The sequence below is a fragment of the Schistocerca gregaria genome, chromosome 4, assembly GCF_023897955.1.
Source record: "Schistocerca gregaria isolate iqSchGreg1 chromosome 4, iqSchGreg1.2, whole genome shotgun sequence".
NCBI lineage: Eukaryota > Metazoa > Arthropoda > Insecta > Orthoptera > Acrididae > Schistocerca > Schistocerca gregaria.
The window spans coordinates 338,819,851-338,836,438 of NC_064923.1; the positions used below are offsets into that span (position 1 = coordinate 338,819,851).

General features: G+C 44.7%; 1 protein-coding gene across 3 annotated transcripts in view; it reads left to right on the plus strand.

The window, feature by feature from the left end:
• Positions 1–16,588, plus strand: part of LOC126267386 (uncharacterized) — a 36,770-nt gene that overhangs the window by 11,796 nt on the left and 8,386 nt on the right. The gene's annotated exons all lie outside the window — the stretch shown is intronic.

Genomic DNA, 16,588 nt, shown 5'->3' on the forward strand with positions numbered 1-16,588 from the left:
ACAAAACAAAAAGGAGTACTGGAAGCACTATGTTTCCTATGTGGGAGCGTATGCCTCTTCCTTCCAGATTTGCTCCAAATCCTGTAGCCCTGTGGGCCACCAATGATAATCAACTGTCCAGGGTCTTATCGTACAGGGTGCCCTGTGAACTGATCCCTCGGTTCTTGCAGAACACCAAGTGACATATTTTGTCGCAGCACCAGCATCCCCTTCCTATCTTGTTACCTGTTTCCAGTAGAAATGACAAGTTGAAGAAACTCCCCGTTCTTTCAACCCCCACCAAGCTGAAGCCTATAATGGACCTTTAACTGGATGGGAATTCTTGCAGGCTTTTACCTCTTCACATGGCTCTTTCCACAGCCAGACGACCCGACAGAGGCAAGATGTACTCAGGGTGTTCAACCGCATGTGGCTCAATGAGTTTCTTTCTCCTCACAATTGTGAGACAGTATAGTTATCCCCATACTTAAGCCCAGGAAGAACTCAACATCTCTCGACAGCTACTGACTGATTAGCCTGACCAACTTCAACACTCAAGAGGATGGTTAGCTTCTAATTATATTGGGTACTCCAGTCTGAGCCCCTTTTGTCCTCGTATAAGTGTTGCTTTTGGGATGGGCGATCTGCAGCTGACCATTTACTCAGATTGGAAACAGTAATCTGACAGGCCTTTGCCCTAAATGCAAACACCTTGTCGCAGTCTTCTTTGACCTACATAAGGTATTCAACATGGCTTGCACCATCACATTTTAGTTACTCTCCATGACTGAGGCTTTTGCAGCCCCCTTCCAAGTTTTTATTCCGTCAGCTCTTCAGGGTTAGAGTTGACACTTCACTCAGCCCCCCACCCCAGAGGTCCAGGAGAACAGTATCTCACAGGGTTCTGAATTAAGTGTCACACTCTTCCTCATCACCATCAACAGGCTTGTAACCTCTGTTGGGCCTCTGATTTAGAGATGGGCAAAACTGTTCTTTTCAGAGATCGCATCAGAACTGTACACTCCCTGAAATGAACTAGCTCTGTTTCATGACTCACCACTCATTCACAATAGAAAATAAATGGAAGGCACATTGCCCTTTAAACTTGGTTTAATCCAGTACTATACCTGTATTTTTATCTTATTTGATCCTATTTTGAAGTAACACAGATAATGAGTATGAATTTTGTATTGTTTATTGGAATTTCCACGATATGACAAAGTTTTTGATCATTGATTTATTTTGCACTAGCATGGTTTTTTGGGTGATCGGAAAATGTTGTAACTTGAGATTTACATTAACAATATATTTGGCTATAATGTATTAAAATTTCATTAACCTCGTACAAATACATCACAAGCCATATATTTTTAAAGTAAACGTTTCCTTCCAAAGGCGCCTAAAATCGCAAAATCCGTACTACAATAAGAAAAAAATATATAAATTTGACTGTAAGACCAAAGTGCTGCAAATAGCCTTCCGCAGAATAAAACAAGGAAAATATTGGTGTATCACATTTTGCTATACATTTATTGGTTCACTTGTAATTAAAGCATAAATTCGAGTGACCATAATAAAAAATCCTATAGTAAGAGGATCCGTCAGGAACCTAATCTGATCAGTGGAACAAATAAACATAAAATAAAAACAAATGATGTATACATAACATAATTATGTAATATACATAACAGTATTACTACGAAGAACAATATCCAGTAGAGACGAACTCCGATGCAGAGGAGCTGAGTCGAGCTGGTTGAGCCGAGAGCTGTATTACTGCATGAGCTAAGACCGCAGAGACCAGAGTGACACCTGAGTTGCTTTGCTCAACACTCTGGCTAGAGTCAAGAACGGTGGGGTGAGCTTTGAGCGGGCGATTTCAGAGGGTGAGGGGAGCGGTGAATGGCCACCAGTTACTCGCTCAGAGACAAATCGTCCGTTCTCTTGCAAGCAGGTTGTTACAAGTAGTTTTTATGTTCTCCGCTAGGAGGCTCTCTGTCCTGTTGCTCGCATCAACTGCCCAGAGGGCAGGACGTGCTACTGAAACGATCGCCGACGTAGTGCGATACTAAGTTAAGGTGCGCCAGACACTGCACGTGGCAGAGGAAGCACAGAGACGGCACTGCATATGTGAAACTCAAAATCCAATGGGGCACTGCACAATGCAGGCAGCCAAGGCAGAAGCAGGGCAGAGGCCAGTGCTGGCTGTGTTGTGTGGCATGCAGTGTGCTCTAACCAGCAGAGGCCCCGCTGATCTGCTCCGACCCCCCCCCCCCCCCCCCTCTCTCTCTCTCTCTCTCTCTCTCTCTCTCTCTCTCTCTCTCTCTCTCTCTCTCTCTCTGCTGTGGGTAACATTTGGAGCTACCGTTCTTTTTTTCTGATTCACTGATTGTTCACTCCTTTGAAAGATTCAACTCTATGAATTAGCTCAGGAGCAGATCTCCCATTTCTACTCCGATTACCCCAGCACTGTGTTGGCAATTTCTCCATCCAGTGCAACCCCCTCTCGGTAATATCTGTTGAATGCTAGCCATCGGATGGGTCTCTGTGTGAGCCCTTTCACATGTCTTCCAATTTTCTCTCTCCAAAATGCATGTTATACATTTTTGTCATCGATCCACAGTACACCCCAATCCAGCGCTTTATTTAGGCAACCAGCACCTAGATGTCGTACCACAGTCCCATTTTTTGGGCCTCCTCCTTGATAAAAAGCTGATGTGGCTACCCCATATTCGCAACCTGATGACTACCTGCATTTCCTTGCAGAAGCGGGGATTCCATCTCTACAAATGTGATGGAGCCAACTCCTGGTTTATTACGCAGTTGCCATTTGATGGTTCCTGGACCGTCTTGTTTACCCTGCCCTCTTTGCAAACAAAGGCCATCTCCCTCCTGACACCCACCCTCAGGTGGGATCTGCCGAGAGAGCCGCATTCATGCTGCCCCCCTGCCTGTACATGTTAGCAGCTACTGGTGTGCTGGGTGCCTCTTGGGAGGATAAGGCATATGCCTACAAGGCCACCATCTTCCTGTGTGAAAGTGTTGGCTAGATACCAGGGCACAAACTATGTCCGTGAGACTGCCTTGGTGGAATGGCTTGCCATGCTGTTAGCAACTTGGCTGCGTGGGCAACACCTGCAGACTGCAGTGGTGGCTTCCTGTACAATGGCACCTTTGTGAGAGTGCGGTTCCTGACCTCGCCATGCAAAGTAGATGCTCACTGAGCTGGACATATCAGCAATTCCTGGCATGCATGGCACTCTTCCTGAATCTGTTCAATGCCATGGAGGAGCTATTTTCAGTGTGGAAATATTGACAATAAATGCATTCACAGCCAACACTATCTCGCTGATAGGTTTGGGTGTGTCACCGGACCACACTTTGACACCCCATGGTTACCGTCATGTGCACATAGAGACCACAGCTCCCTGGGTCTCCACAGTTGTTATCAGAACTGGCAATAACCTCAGGGTTTCAGTCTGCAGCATCAGCTGTCATCACCTGTTTGGACTTGCAGTCAGGTGCAATGCAGTAAATGAGCATTTTTCTGTTGGCCTTATTTTATTGTTCACTCTGTGTGGTCACAAGTCATCAGGACACCCATATCACTTCAGAAGTGTCATTTTTTAAACCACAAGTGTCTGCATACCTGTTGTGGTTTAAAGAAAATTGCTGGGAAATGTATTCAACACCAGAGAGATGTAAATTCTGTAATTTATCAGGGCACGAGTTGCCATGTCCTATTGTAGTCCCAGCTGCATGTGTCGTTTGTAGGTGATTTGGTCATTTGCACAGGATGAGTCCTGTTGGGCCATGATATGCCATAAAAACATTTTTTTTATTGTAAGTGTAGTTTTTTCCCCTTTTGTTGGAATGACACTTGTAGAATTCACAAACTGTCAGATACACGTGCAGCTACTACTGGTGAGACTGTTGCCACATTTATGGATGTGTTGTTGGCAATTAATTCTCAGCAAAAAGGGTACAGTGGGAAATTACTTAGTCAAGTTGAAGTATTGCAAGCCATTCAACAGAAGATACAATCTGTGGCCAGTGGGAGCAGAATCAAAGTTGAGTGTGGCCCCCTCCTTCTGTGAATCCATTAGCAGTGAACTTGATAAGGCCTTTGTGTGGGAAAACAATGAAGGATGTAACTTTGGACATGTCTGCGCATGGCTGATTTATGGTTAACAGGTGAGTTATGTATCATGAAACATGTAGTAAGGCACAAGCATTCAAGCGGTTAGCTAACGGCCTGCATCATTGTTACTGAAAAAAAAAAAATGCACAATCCTTTAGGGAAAAACTTAGTAGTTTGGCACAAAAGCACAAAGAATCGGTGGTGTCCTTGAAGGCTGATGAGTCATCCGGCATGAAGTTGAAAATAACTCGGTGTCTTTTCACATGTCACACTGAGTCAGCATGGAGTATCTGTCTGCAGCCTTTAGAATTATTACTACTAAAGGGCATCATGACCATCAGGATTTCACCTTCGAAATAAAATGTTACAGATGTGGACATAAGGTCCATCTGTAAAAGCAGTGTTGTCACCCAGAGTCGTACGATTGTGGATGAATTGAGCATAAACCACGCGAATGAAGAAGCAGGGAAAACAATATCAGTCGAAGCATGCATTAAATGCAAATGGGAATGCATTGCTTGTCGGAAAACATTCCCACTAGGGCATAATATTGCACCAACATATGCAGACACAGGATGGTGCTTGTTAGGCTTAATACAAAGCAAGGAATATATAATTTTTGTTTAGACGCAGTCAGTCACGTGTCAGTCATTAGTCTGGACTTCGTAGGTGGGAAAGGGTGAGTGGGGTCATGAGGGACAACTGTGCTCTACTTGAGCATTGAAGCTAAAGTACACATAGAAGTGCTTCTGCTTGCTGTTGATGGATATTCTGTAATTCTCAGATTAGACTTCCTTGATAAACGCTATGCTAAAATCGATGTGTTGTGGTATATGCCAGGAACAACTGCAAGCAAGGCAGTGTCATAAGATGCACTGATCATGAAGGCATTACCAACTGAATTCAAACGTGTATGTTAAAGATTGTTTTGCAGAATAACATACCATTGGATACAGTGAGGTTAGTGTGGGTTATTGTAGGTAATAGAAATGTTGTGTTGTGGAACCACTAGAGAGTAATGAGGAATTGGATAAATGCATTGTTTTGTGTGCAGAAGCATAGCAAGGATTAGTAATATTGACAGTTTGTTTATGGTTCCTATTAGCCTGAACAATCTGCATTACATAGAAAGGTGAATCATGGAGAAGATAGTGATCAACAAGTGCTGGAAGCTTTACTGCAATAATTCATGAATTTGTTTGATATTAATTGTACATTACCAGCAACACCTGTTATACATCATATGACCACAGGCAACAATAATCTATAGGTACCTTATATCAAGGCATCAGGAACCATTGATGGAAGAATTCAGTGATCAGAAACTGGCAGACGGATTAATAGAACATAATGGTAGTCCATGGGCTACAGCTGTTGTTTTCATTCTGAAAAAATCTCCAGATGATAGTAAAAAAATACAGATTCTGTTGTGACTCCCAATGTCCAAACTTGAAAACTGTCACTGATGCATGTCCCATCACAAATGGTTCTGAGATGGGACAAAGTAAGACAGTGCAAGTCTTTTTCAGCAATGTACATAAGGAGTGGATGTCACCAGCTAGTAGCAGCCCCAGAAGATAGATTGCAAACTACACCATTCCGACTCAAGAATGCTTGTTTCAGAGACTGTTAGGCTTTAATCCCTGAAATAATCCATCTAAGAAGTTTATGCTGTACTTTGAGGACATCATAGTATTACAGAGAGCTGAGTGGAAACACCTCTGGGTGAAGTCAAGACAGCTTTGGGGGCAACCTGTGAAGTGTCAATGACACTAGTCAAACATCATTAGAGTTCAGTCTTTTATTCTAAAAGTTTACAAGTTGCTTTCTTCTGCACCAGTCGCAGCTGTTGCTCATTCAGCTATGTGTTGGATTCTGGCTGATGTCCATCAAGTTAGCTCAGAGGTTGCATGCCAAGAAAAATGGTTCAAATGGCTCTGAGCACTATGGGACTTAACATCTGTGGTCATCAGTCCCCTAGAACTTAGAACTACTTAAACCTAACTAACCTAAGGACATCACACACATCCATGCCCAAGGCAGGATTCAAACCTGCTACCGTAGCAGTCGCGCGGTTCCTGACTGAGCGCTTAGAACCGCTAGACCACTGCGGCCGGCTGCATGCCAAGAAGCAGATGTCAGGGAGCAGGTGCGGCCATTGCCCAGTGGAACGTGGTTCTCGCACTGGCTGCTGGAGTGTACTCGGTCCCACTCCGAACTCTACAATGACCCTTGATGACCCATCTGTGATGTACGTGTGGTTTGGAGTTGTGTGGTTGGTTGATCTCCCTACCTCTGGCAGGTGTCAGCACCGGGAGGCAGCTGAATGTTGAACAGGATCATGGACACATCCTGACTGGAAGTCCAGTACTGGCAGCACCTTGCAATGTGGTGTTTGTGATGAGGTGTTGTCTGAAGACAGTCAGTTTCACCTTCAATAGATGGTAGGTAGTGAGCAGCATGATGTTCATAGGGTGAAGCCCATCATCTCAAGTGCACCTTTGGCTACTTCATAGACTGTGCTGGAGCATTTAGGATGTATATTCACTACAGTATCGTAATCATGTAATCGAGTGTTGCTATTGTGAATGCCATCGATCCCAAAGATCAATTCATGTCAAGAGCTGGAGTATTTAAATGGAATGAGCATGAGGCTGTGATGCAAGGCACAGTTTGTAATGACTGCATGTGTCCTCTTTATTCTGCTGTATTCACTTAATTGGCTTGTTAACTGCTGTGTCAGTTCCTCTGTTTGCAGTTATGGAAGAGAATGAGTTTCTTGCAACATGTCTTACAAGGTAACAAATATGCTTGTCTCACTTCCTTTGATTTTCTGTGACAGTCTCCTTTCAGCTGAATGCATATCTTCACCCAGCAGGCAGTGCTGTAATGTGTCGACAACCTGAACCACTTGCGACATACTGGTTCACCTTCTGCTTCTGCCTCCACTTCTGTCTCTGGCATGTCCTGAGCTTGACTATGGCAGTGTGATTGAATCTTAATAATAATAATAAATTCTAATTTCTACCCCTTACTATTCTGTTCCATAACAGTATTCTCAAAAGATATAGAACAACACGTTAGAGGTAGTATCCAGCAGACTACGAACAGACCATCTGATGCTTAGCATGCATAAATGCCATTTTGAACAGACATAAGTGCACTACCTTGGACACACAATTACTGGAAAAGATGTAAAAATTGATTCCCAGTTAGTACCAGCAGTCTGTGATTTCATGAAGTTGCAAACAATGAAGCAAGTACAATCACCTCTAGGCCTAGGTAACTGTTAAATAAAATTCATCAAACATTTTGCAGAAATCTCAGAATAATTAAATCATTTATTAAGGAAAGGTGTAAAATTTGTTTAGTTGATGGAGTGACAAACGGCATTTAAGGCATTGAAAAAAGCGATATCAGTTCCAGTACTGATATTTCTTTATTTTGAGAAAGAGTTCATCTTGTACTATGCCAGCGAAAAAACATAAAATTATGTTTAAGTATGAGTGCAGAAAAGGACATGATATGCTGTTAAACAATACGTGAGGACTAGTAAGCTGGCTGTCAGTAAGGTTTTTGCTTACATGATGTTTTTGCAAGTTGTGCTTGTAAGCTGATATGTGGAAGGCTATATTTGTAACATTCAACATATATATGTACGGCAAAGTGCCCCATATAACATTAAACAAATTTTTTTAATGTGACATACGCACACAGCCGGTGTCATACATTTTGAAAATGTCCTGCCACTGAAACTGGCCAGTAATGTAATTTATATGTATGGTGCATTAAAGGAATAAAACTGACAGCCTATGGTGTTTAAAATTGTTCCATCATTTAGACAGTACATCGAGGCTGTCGACCCCTACTTGAAGAAATTATAGACAGTAGTGTCATAGGACTGAGGAGTAAAACATAAACCTTGTGGTTCAGTTCTCTTGAACATCCAAATAACATTGCTGTCAATTTGAAATATGTGTAATGTGATTGTTTCAGAAGTAATCTGAGAAAAAATTGGGGCAGATTTACCAAAGGGGAGGGGAGTGTTGCACAGCAGAATAGAATTCCTGGGGTACATAAAATTTTTAACGGTTCTCCCCAGAAATCACAGAGCCAAGTCAAGACAGGCCCAAGCATAGTCCCCCCAAGGGGTCCACAACTCTTGTGGATACGTGCATGGCGAGCACGGGGCCCCGAGCTATTGCAGCCTTCCTTCTTTCCAGGGCTGCATTTCCTTGCCCTTCCCCTCCTTTCCTCTCCTTGCTCCTTCCCCTTTGCCCTCTCCTCTCCCCCTCTTGGTGTCCTTGCTATGTTGGCCCCGCTATCCTCCTGGTTATGTTGGTTTTGCAATTTAGTTTTGTTGCGTAATCACCTCATCCTTCTGGCACTCCCTGGTCCCCCTCTGGGGTTTGACCTCCATTGCTAAATTTCTCTTCCATAGTGTGAGCATTTGGGGAAGAGCACCTTACCTAGTGTCTCCGACTTGTGCCCTCCTAGTTCATTCCACCTTTCACGTCGTTGTCTGATGCTAGGGTGCATAACCAGCACCGTAGCCAGCCTGTGTGGTGGGGTTGCTATGTACCCTTTTGGTTGAGCCCCCTGAACACACAGGGATCACACTTCTGATACCTGAGCTGTGACCTCCTTATGTAAGCATAGGAGTGGTTGCTTGCTATCCTGGAGTATTGGAACTCCCGGCAATGGCCGACGTGCCAGACGGCCCTTGGTGTGGCGCCTCTGAGGAGAGCCCCTGATCGGAGTGGGTGGTATCAGGGCGGACGCTATGCAAATGAAACGCATACGGGCCAGGAACTCTGGCCATTCTTCTGCGGCCGTCTCTCTGCGTGGAACTGATTCTTCTAGTGCTGCTTCTCCTGCCCCTTCGGCCTTCCCTACCATGGCTACCCCCTGGGAGGAGGGTCCGTGGCTAGGGTCGAAACCTTTCCACCGCTATCTGGTTTGCACCAGGACTGATGGGATACTTTCACCACTACCAAACCTTTATTCTTTCTGGAACATATTGAAGATGTGTTTGGCGAAGTGGACTCTCTGAGCAAGATGTGGTCGGGTTCGTTGTTGATCACAACTGCTGCAGCTGCCCAGTCTTCAGCCCTTTGTGTCTGTAACCATCTAGGCACAATTCCTGTGTCCATTATCCCCCACCAGTCTCTAAATATAGTTCAAGGTGTGATTTTTCACAGGGACCTCATCCTTCAAACTGATGAGGAGCTTTGGGAATATCTCAGACGGTGGGGTGTTCACTTTGTTCGGCATGTTCAGAAGGGTCCGAAGGACAATTGCATTGATACTGGTGCCTTTATCCTGGCCTTTGAAGGGTATACCCTCCCTGAGAAAGTAAAAATTATGGTTTATTGATGTGATGTGAAGCTGTACATCCCACCTCCTATGAGGTGTTTTAAATGCTTGCATTTTGGACACGTCTTCCCGCTGTTCGCAGGCCTCTCTCTCTGTTGTGGTTGTGGACGTCCACTCCTTGAGGGGAGTTCCTGTGTTCCTCTCCTGTGTGTGTAAATTGTCATGGCAATCATTCTCCACGTTCACCAGATTGTCCAGTATATAAGAAGGAAAAGAAGATACAGGAGTATAAGTTCCTTGATTGTCTAACCTACACTGAGGCTTGTAAGAAGTATGCACGTCTTCACCCCATGTCCATGACGTCTAGTTAAGCTTTAGTTACATCTTCAACCCTTCCTCCCCCTTCCTTACCTCTGCCTTGGACCCCTCTCCTCCTCCCCCCCCCTCCCCTGCGGCTCCCACACTTTCTCCTCTGGGCACTGCTCCACCTCCCCATCCGGAGAAGTGTCCTACTTCTTCGGCATCTGCCGGTTAAGGGCATCCCTCCTGGGATACCCCTTCCCAGCACCTTCCAGGCCCAAGGTCTGCTGCGACACAACGACCATGAGAACCACGGTCTGTTGGCTTCCAGGTCGCCTGACCTCTTTCTGTCCCCGATCTTGCTGCAGCTGGCTCCTTTATGCCATACAGCCCTCCTCGATCTCAAACAGAAAAGAAGAAGAAACTTAAGTCCCGGGACAAGGAGCCTCTGGTGTCACCAGAGGTCCCATCCCCGGCTTCACAACCAGATTCTGACCTGTTGTTCATGGATGTCACCCCCTCCTTGTCGGTGATGGGTGGCGACCTGGCGGTATGACTGGCTTTTGACTGTTCAACTCCTATTTGTATCATCATTCTGTGGTCGTCCAGTGGAATTGTAATGGATATTACAGTCACCTTCCAGAATTGAAATCCCTTATTTCATCTTACTCTGCCGCTGGTATGGTTCTACAAGAATCTCATTTTACTGATGATCACTCACCGACCCTCTGTGGGTTCCGTGTTTTCTGTCGAAATCGGGTCGGCCCCCTGCGGTCTTCTGGCGGCGTTTGTACATTGGTCCATACAGACCTTGCTAGTACGCGGATTCCTCTCAAGCTACATTGGAAGCGGTTGGTGTTAGGGTCCACCTGGACTCTGAGGTCACGGTTTGCAATCTTTATCTCCCTTCTCACAGGACTCTTACCCCTGCTGCCTTAACTGCCCTTCTTCAGCAACTTCCTCCTCCCTTCCTCCTTCTCGGGGATTTTAATGCTCATCATCCCTTGTGGGCAGTGCATTTCCAACTAGACGAGGTCTTCTCATAGACCAGTTTATTACAGACCACGTCTTGTGCCTTCTTAATGTTGGCTCCCCTACTCATTTCTGTGCCGGTCATGGTATCTTTTCTGCCATTGATCTTTCTCTTTCTTCTCCCTCCCTCCTCCCTTCATTACGCTGGTCACCACACGACGACCTTTGTGATAGTGACCATTTCCCATTGATTCTCTCGCTCCCTTCCCGCTGCCCGATGGACAGGTTACCTCATTGGTCTTTCCAATGCGCCGATTGCACGGGTCGTTTTTTCTCCCTCTTTGTCAGGTTGTATTTATGACGTCCTACGTGACGTGTCTGACGCGATTGTTCACGCTGCTAGCCTTCCTGTACCATGCTCATCTGGACCATTTCGACGCCAGCAAGTCCCATGGTGGAGTACAGCCATTGCCATTGCCATCCGTGATTGCCGTCGAGCTTTGTAACACCTTAAGAGGCACCCATCCGTTGCCAACCTTATTACCTTTAAACGCCTTCATGCGAAAGCCTGTTATTTAATCAAACAGAGCAAACAGATATGATGGGAACACTTTGTTTCTTCCCTCAGTTCTACTGTCCCTAAGTCACGGGTATGGGCTACACTTCGCTCTCTCCAAGGTTGCCATTGGCAGTCCATCCTCCCAGGCCTTCACTTCCCAGATGGTCTTTGTATGGACCTGTTGATTCTTGCGGAACATCTTGTGACCCATTTTGCAATGGCATCAGCATCAACCTCCTATCCGGCTGCTTTCCTTCACCGGAAACAGCGGGCTGAAGCATCCGCCTCATGTTTTACCCCTTGTCAGTCAGAATCTTATAACGAACCTTTTACTGAATGGAAATTTCTTTCCACACTTTCTTCTTCTCATGATATGGCCCCTGGCCCAGACTCCGTTCATAACCAACTGCTTCAACATCTCAGTGCTCCACAACAGCAACATCTTCTCCAGGTGTTTAACCATATTTGGCTCCAGGGTGACTTCCCTTCTCAATGGAAGGATAGCATCATGGTTCCTGTCCTTAAGCCTGGTAAGAACCCCCTATTTGTTGAAAGCTATCGGAAAATTAGTCTGACAAATGTTGTTTGCAAGTTACTTGAACGGATGGTAGCCTGTCGGCTCAATTGGGTTCTCGAATCTCGGGATCTATTGTCACCTTTCCAGTGTGGCTTCCGAGAGGGTTGGTCTCCGATCAATCATTTACTTTGCTTGGAATCCGCAGTTCGGCAGGCTTTTTCCCAGTGTTGCCATTTGGTTGCAGTACCTTCACAAGGCCTATGACATGGCTTGGCGCAATCGCATTTTACTTACACTTCATCAGTGGGGTCTGCGGGGCCCACTCCCGATTTTTATCCGCCAGTTTCTGTTGCATTGGTCGTTCAGGTTTCGGGTTGGTACTGTTTTCAGTTCTCCACGGACCCAGGAGACGGGCATCCCACAGGGTTCTGTATCGAGTGTACTTCTTTTCCTCATTGCTATTGATGGACTTGTGGCCTCTGTTGGTCCTTTGGTCGCCCCTGCTCTGTATGTGGATGATTTCTGCATTTGGGTTAGTTCTTCTTTGATTACCTCTGCAGAGCGGCAGCTCCAGTGAGCTATACGGCGTGCCTCTGCATGGACCCTCTCGCACGGGTTTCAATTCTCTCCTTTCAAATCGCGGGTGTTCCACTTCTGTCGCTGTACTGCGATCCCCCTGATCCAGAGCTCTATCTCGATGCACAACGATTGCCTGTGGTCCCACAATTTCGTTTCCTGGGTCTTCTTTTTGACAACAAGCTCACTTGGCTGCCCTGTATCAGACTTCTGAAGGTAGGATGTTTCCGAAAACTTAATGTTCTTCGCTTCCTTGCCCACACCTCTTGGGGTGTATGGTCTCAATGAGTGGCCTTCTGGCTATTGACCGGTGTTTTTCGCGTCATCCCTTCGTCTCTACCATCTATGACCATTCGTGATCTTCACCGTGCTGCTTGTGCCGTTGACTTCCTTTGGATCCCTGGCCATGTGGGTATCCCAGGTAATGAGCTTGCTGATCGTTTGGCTGGGGGAGCAGTCACTTACCCCCTTCCCCCCCGTTTTCTATAACCTCTCCTGCAGCGGATTTATGGCTTCACATCAAATCCCACTTCGCACAATAGTGGGCCAACTCATGGGAGGCTACCTCCCTGTCTAATAAACTTCATGCGATTAAGGTGACACCAGGCCGTGGCGTTCTTCCTTTCGCCTCTCCCGAAAGGACTCGACCACACTGTGTCGTCTCCGCGTCAGCCATACCAGGCTGACCCATGGTTTTATTTTTCTTGATGAGCCATCTCCACTTTGTGGTTGTGGAGCTTTCCAGTCAGTAGCCCACATTTTGGTTGACTGCCCCCTTCTTTTGGCTCTGCATACTTAGTACAGATTCCCCCTCAATTTACCTTTGATTTTGGTTGACGATTCCCGGATGGTTGAATTGGTTCTCGGTTTCCTCCAGGAAAGTGGTTTTTATTCTCAGTTTTAAGGTTTTTACTCTCACTCTGGTGATGGGGCAGGACAGAGAACTTTGGGGTATCTCCCATTGTAAGCTGTGTTGGTTTTACCATTGACGACATGAGTGCACTTTTACGTTTTTTATCCTTTTCCCTTTTATCGTTCTGACTTCTCTGAGATGTCACACTATCTGAATGGACCACATTTGAAGCAAGGGACTGATGACCTTGCTTTTTGGTCCCTTTAACCCCGATCAACCAACGAACCAAGCAAGCATAGTGTTTCAATCATAGTGTAAAGCAGGCAGGAAAACAGATATTGCAAATAGCAATGAATGCGACGGGGCCATTGCTACACAACACTCAAGCAGAGAGCAAAGATGCAAATCCACAGTTGGGAACCACGATGTGGTATAGAGTGCTGACAAGCATTGAAAACGTGGCCAAATTCATGCATTGCCACAGCTTGATAACAGTATAAACATTAGCTAACCAGCATAAATACTTGGACCTCTGAAGCTCATTTGTTCAGTCATCAGTAGAGACTGGATTATATGCATTTGCATGTTGCATATGCGGCTCTTTTCACCAGTTATTGCATATTTTAACTAAAAACTAGTGACAATGTGTATTTTCTCTGTATGTTTACAGTATTTCAAAAATTTAGATGGGCAGTCTCTAGCTCGATCTAGTTTTGTTATCTCGCAGATTGACCGCGATGTAGAACTGCGTGCAGTCGCAAACTGAGAGGCCACTGCCTAGCGAAATCATTACAGAAGAGGAACAGGAACAGGAAGACAGAGTCAATGCCTCTGTGCTCACGCCCCCTGGTTAATCCCCTCCACTGTCATACCGTATGCGTTGGCAACAGTTATGTTAAACTACACAAGCATTAGTTGCACGTCCATTGTTTTAGTTTAGCTTTCTATTTACTTGTACACAGTTGAACATATTTACAATGTGTAGTGCGTAATGTGTTGTGCACAATGCCGCCCAAAAAAAGAAATGTCATTCCGTGGACAGCTGACCATCCTGGAACATTTACATGTGAGGGAATTGTTTTATATTGACGAGTTTGTGAGAAAAACGTTTTGTTCAAAAAAAAGTTTCAAATAAACCAGTATATCAAGACTAGAATTCATATCACAGGAATGCAGAAGAAAGGACCATGGCAACAACTTCTGACAACAGCAAGTTGCAGCAGCAGGGATTTGTCAAAAGGTAACCAAAAAAAGTCGGTTTTACCATAGATCTATGTGAAGAATTCATTGCAAGCAACATTCCTCTTCACAAACTTTCAAACCATATTCTCGAAGGCTTCCTGCACAAATATTGCTTAAATCAAAATATACCAGATGAATCAACATTGCGAAAAATTTACATACCAACTATTTACGTAAATGTTCTCGAAGAAAATGCAATGAACTATAGGACAGCATTATCTGGATTTCAGTTGATGAAGTTACAGACACTTGTGGCTGTTCAGTTGCCAATTTAATGGTTAGTGTTTTAAAAGAAGAGCCTCCTTCTTCCTATTCTGCCGCCGGTAAAGAACTTAAGAAAATCATTCTATGAGCACCAGATTTGGGAATGAGGGTAGTAGAAAAATATTTCCAGAATCTTCTGCGAATGAAAGGGTGTTTGTATTTATTTCAGATGCTGCTCTCTATATGATCAAAGGAGGAGAAGCCCTCTGAGTATTTTATCCCAATTTGATTCGTGCGACGTGCTTTGCTCATGGAGCACTTCATTTTGCTGAAGAAGTACGTTCCACATTTGTGAATGCAAATAAACTGATTTCATCCACAAAGAAAGTATTTCTAAAGGCTCCTGCTCACATGAAGACCTACAAAGAAAAACTACCAATTGTGTCTTTACCTCCCGAATCAGTGATAACTCATTGGGGTATGTGGATCAAAGCTGTGTCGTTTTACAACGAACATTTCAAGGCCATTAGAGGGGTAGTAAATGGCTTCAATAGTGCAGAGGCCTTGGCAGTTTTCCAGTGCAAGGAAGCTTTTAATGATTCTGTTATTAAAAAAGACATTGCTGTGATTAGCACTAATGTTTCCCATATAACTGTGAGTATCAAAAAGCCAGAAACTCAAGGTTTGGTGTTGAATGAATTATTCTAGTGAACTCATTGCTGGAGGCATTCCCAAGAATACTTGAAGAAAAGTTTGAAAACATTTTAAACAATAGCTCAGGCTTTGAACCCATGTGCGAAATTGATAGTTTCATTAATGGGATGTATGAACTTTTACTAGAAACGATAGTTGCTAACATAGCACCCAGATTCAAATACTGCCCAATTATCTCAGTTGATGTAGAATGGTCCTTTTCTGCTTTCAAAAATGTTTTGAGTGATCGAAGACACAATCTTGGTACGAAACATTTCGGCCTGCTTCGTTGGCCGTGTGGTCTAACACAGAGCTTTCCGGAGTGGGAAGGAGAGCCTGTTTCCCGGCACGAATCCGCCTGGCGGACTTGTGTCAAAGACCGGTGGGCCGACCAGTCTGTGGATGGTTTATAAGCGGTTTTCCACCTGCCACGGGGAATGTGGGCTGGTTCCCCTTATTCTGCCTCAGCTACACTATTTCAGCAATTGCTGCGCAGACAAGTTCTCCACGTACCCGTACACCACCAATACTCTATCACGCAAACATAGGGGCTACACTCGTCTGGTGTGAGACATTCCCTAGGGCGGAGGGAGGGTGGGGGGGCGGCATCTGGGGGGCAGCGGAGGGGTGAAGTGGACTGCGGTAGCCGTTGTAGGGTTGTGGACCACTGCAGCTGTGGCGAGCCTCTCCACCATTTCTACGCCCCCGGTTAACATACAATACAATACGAAACATTTGGAAGAGAACTTGGTTGTTTATGTTTACAATAGTGGAAACGTGTGAAATAAATTGTAAATAATGCTTTGGTGCAATAGTATTAATTAAAAGTTAATGCTGTCAAAAAAATTCATGATTGATTTTTCTTAAATAAAATATTACAAAGTTTTTGAGCGTGCCCTTCGGCATGCAATATGTCTCGAAGTTGGTCTTGTACATACTGATTGTTTCAGTGCAACTCACTTGCATCGCATTCACTTGTTGCTGACAACAATAGCAAAGAAGAAACAATTCTTGAAACACAGTGTGTGTCCCCATTTTGCAAATTTTTAGAAAATAATCCGTGAAAGAGCTCCTTCCTAACCTGTACCAGAAAGGATTAAGAGAATGATATCAGCATTCGAAATGTACCAATTTTTCATGTGGCCAGTGCTTTTCCTTGTAATTGATATGCACAGGTTTGACTCTGAGATATAATGGATGCAGTAATTACTATGTTTTTTATTATTGGATCTTTCA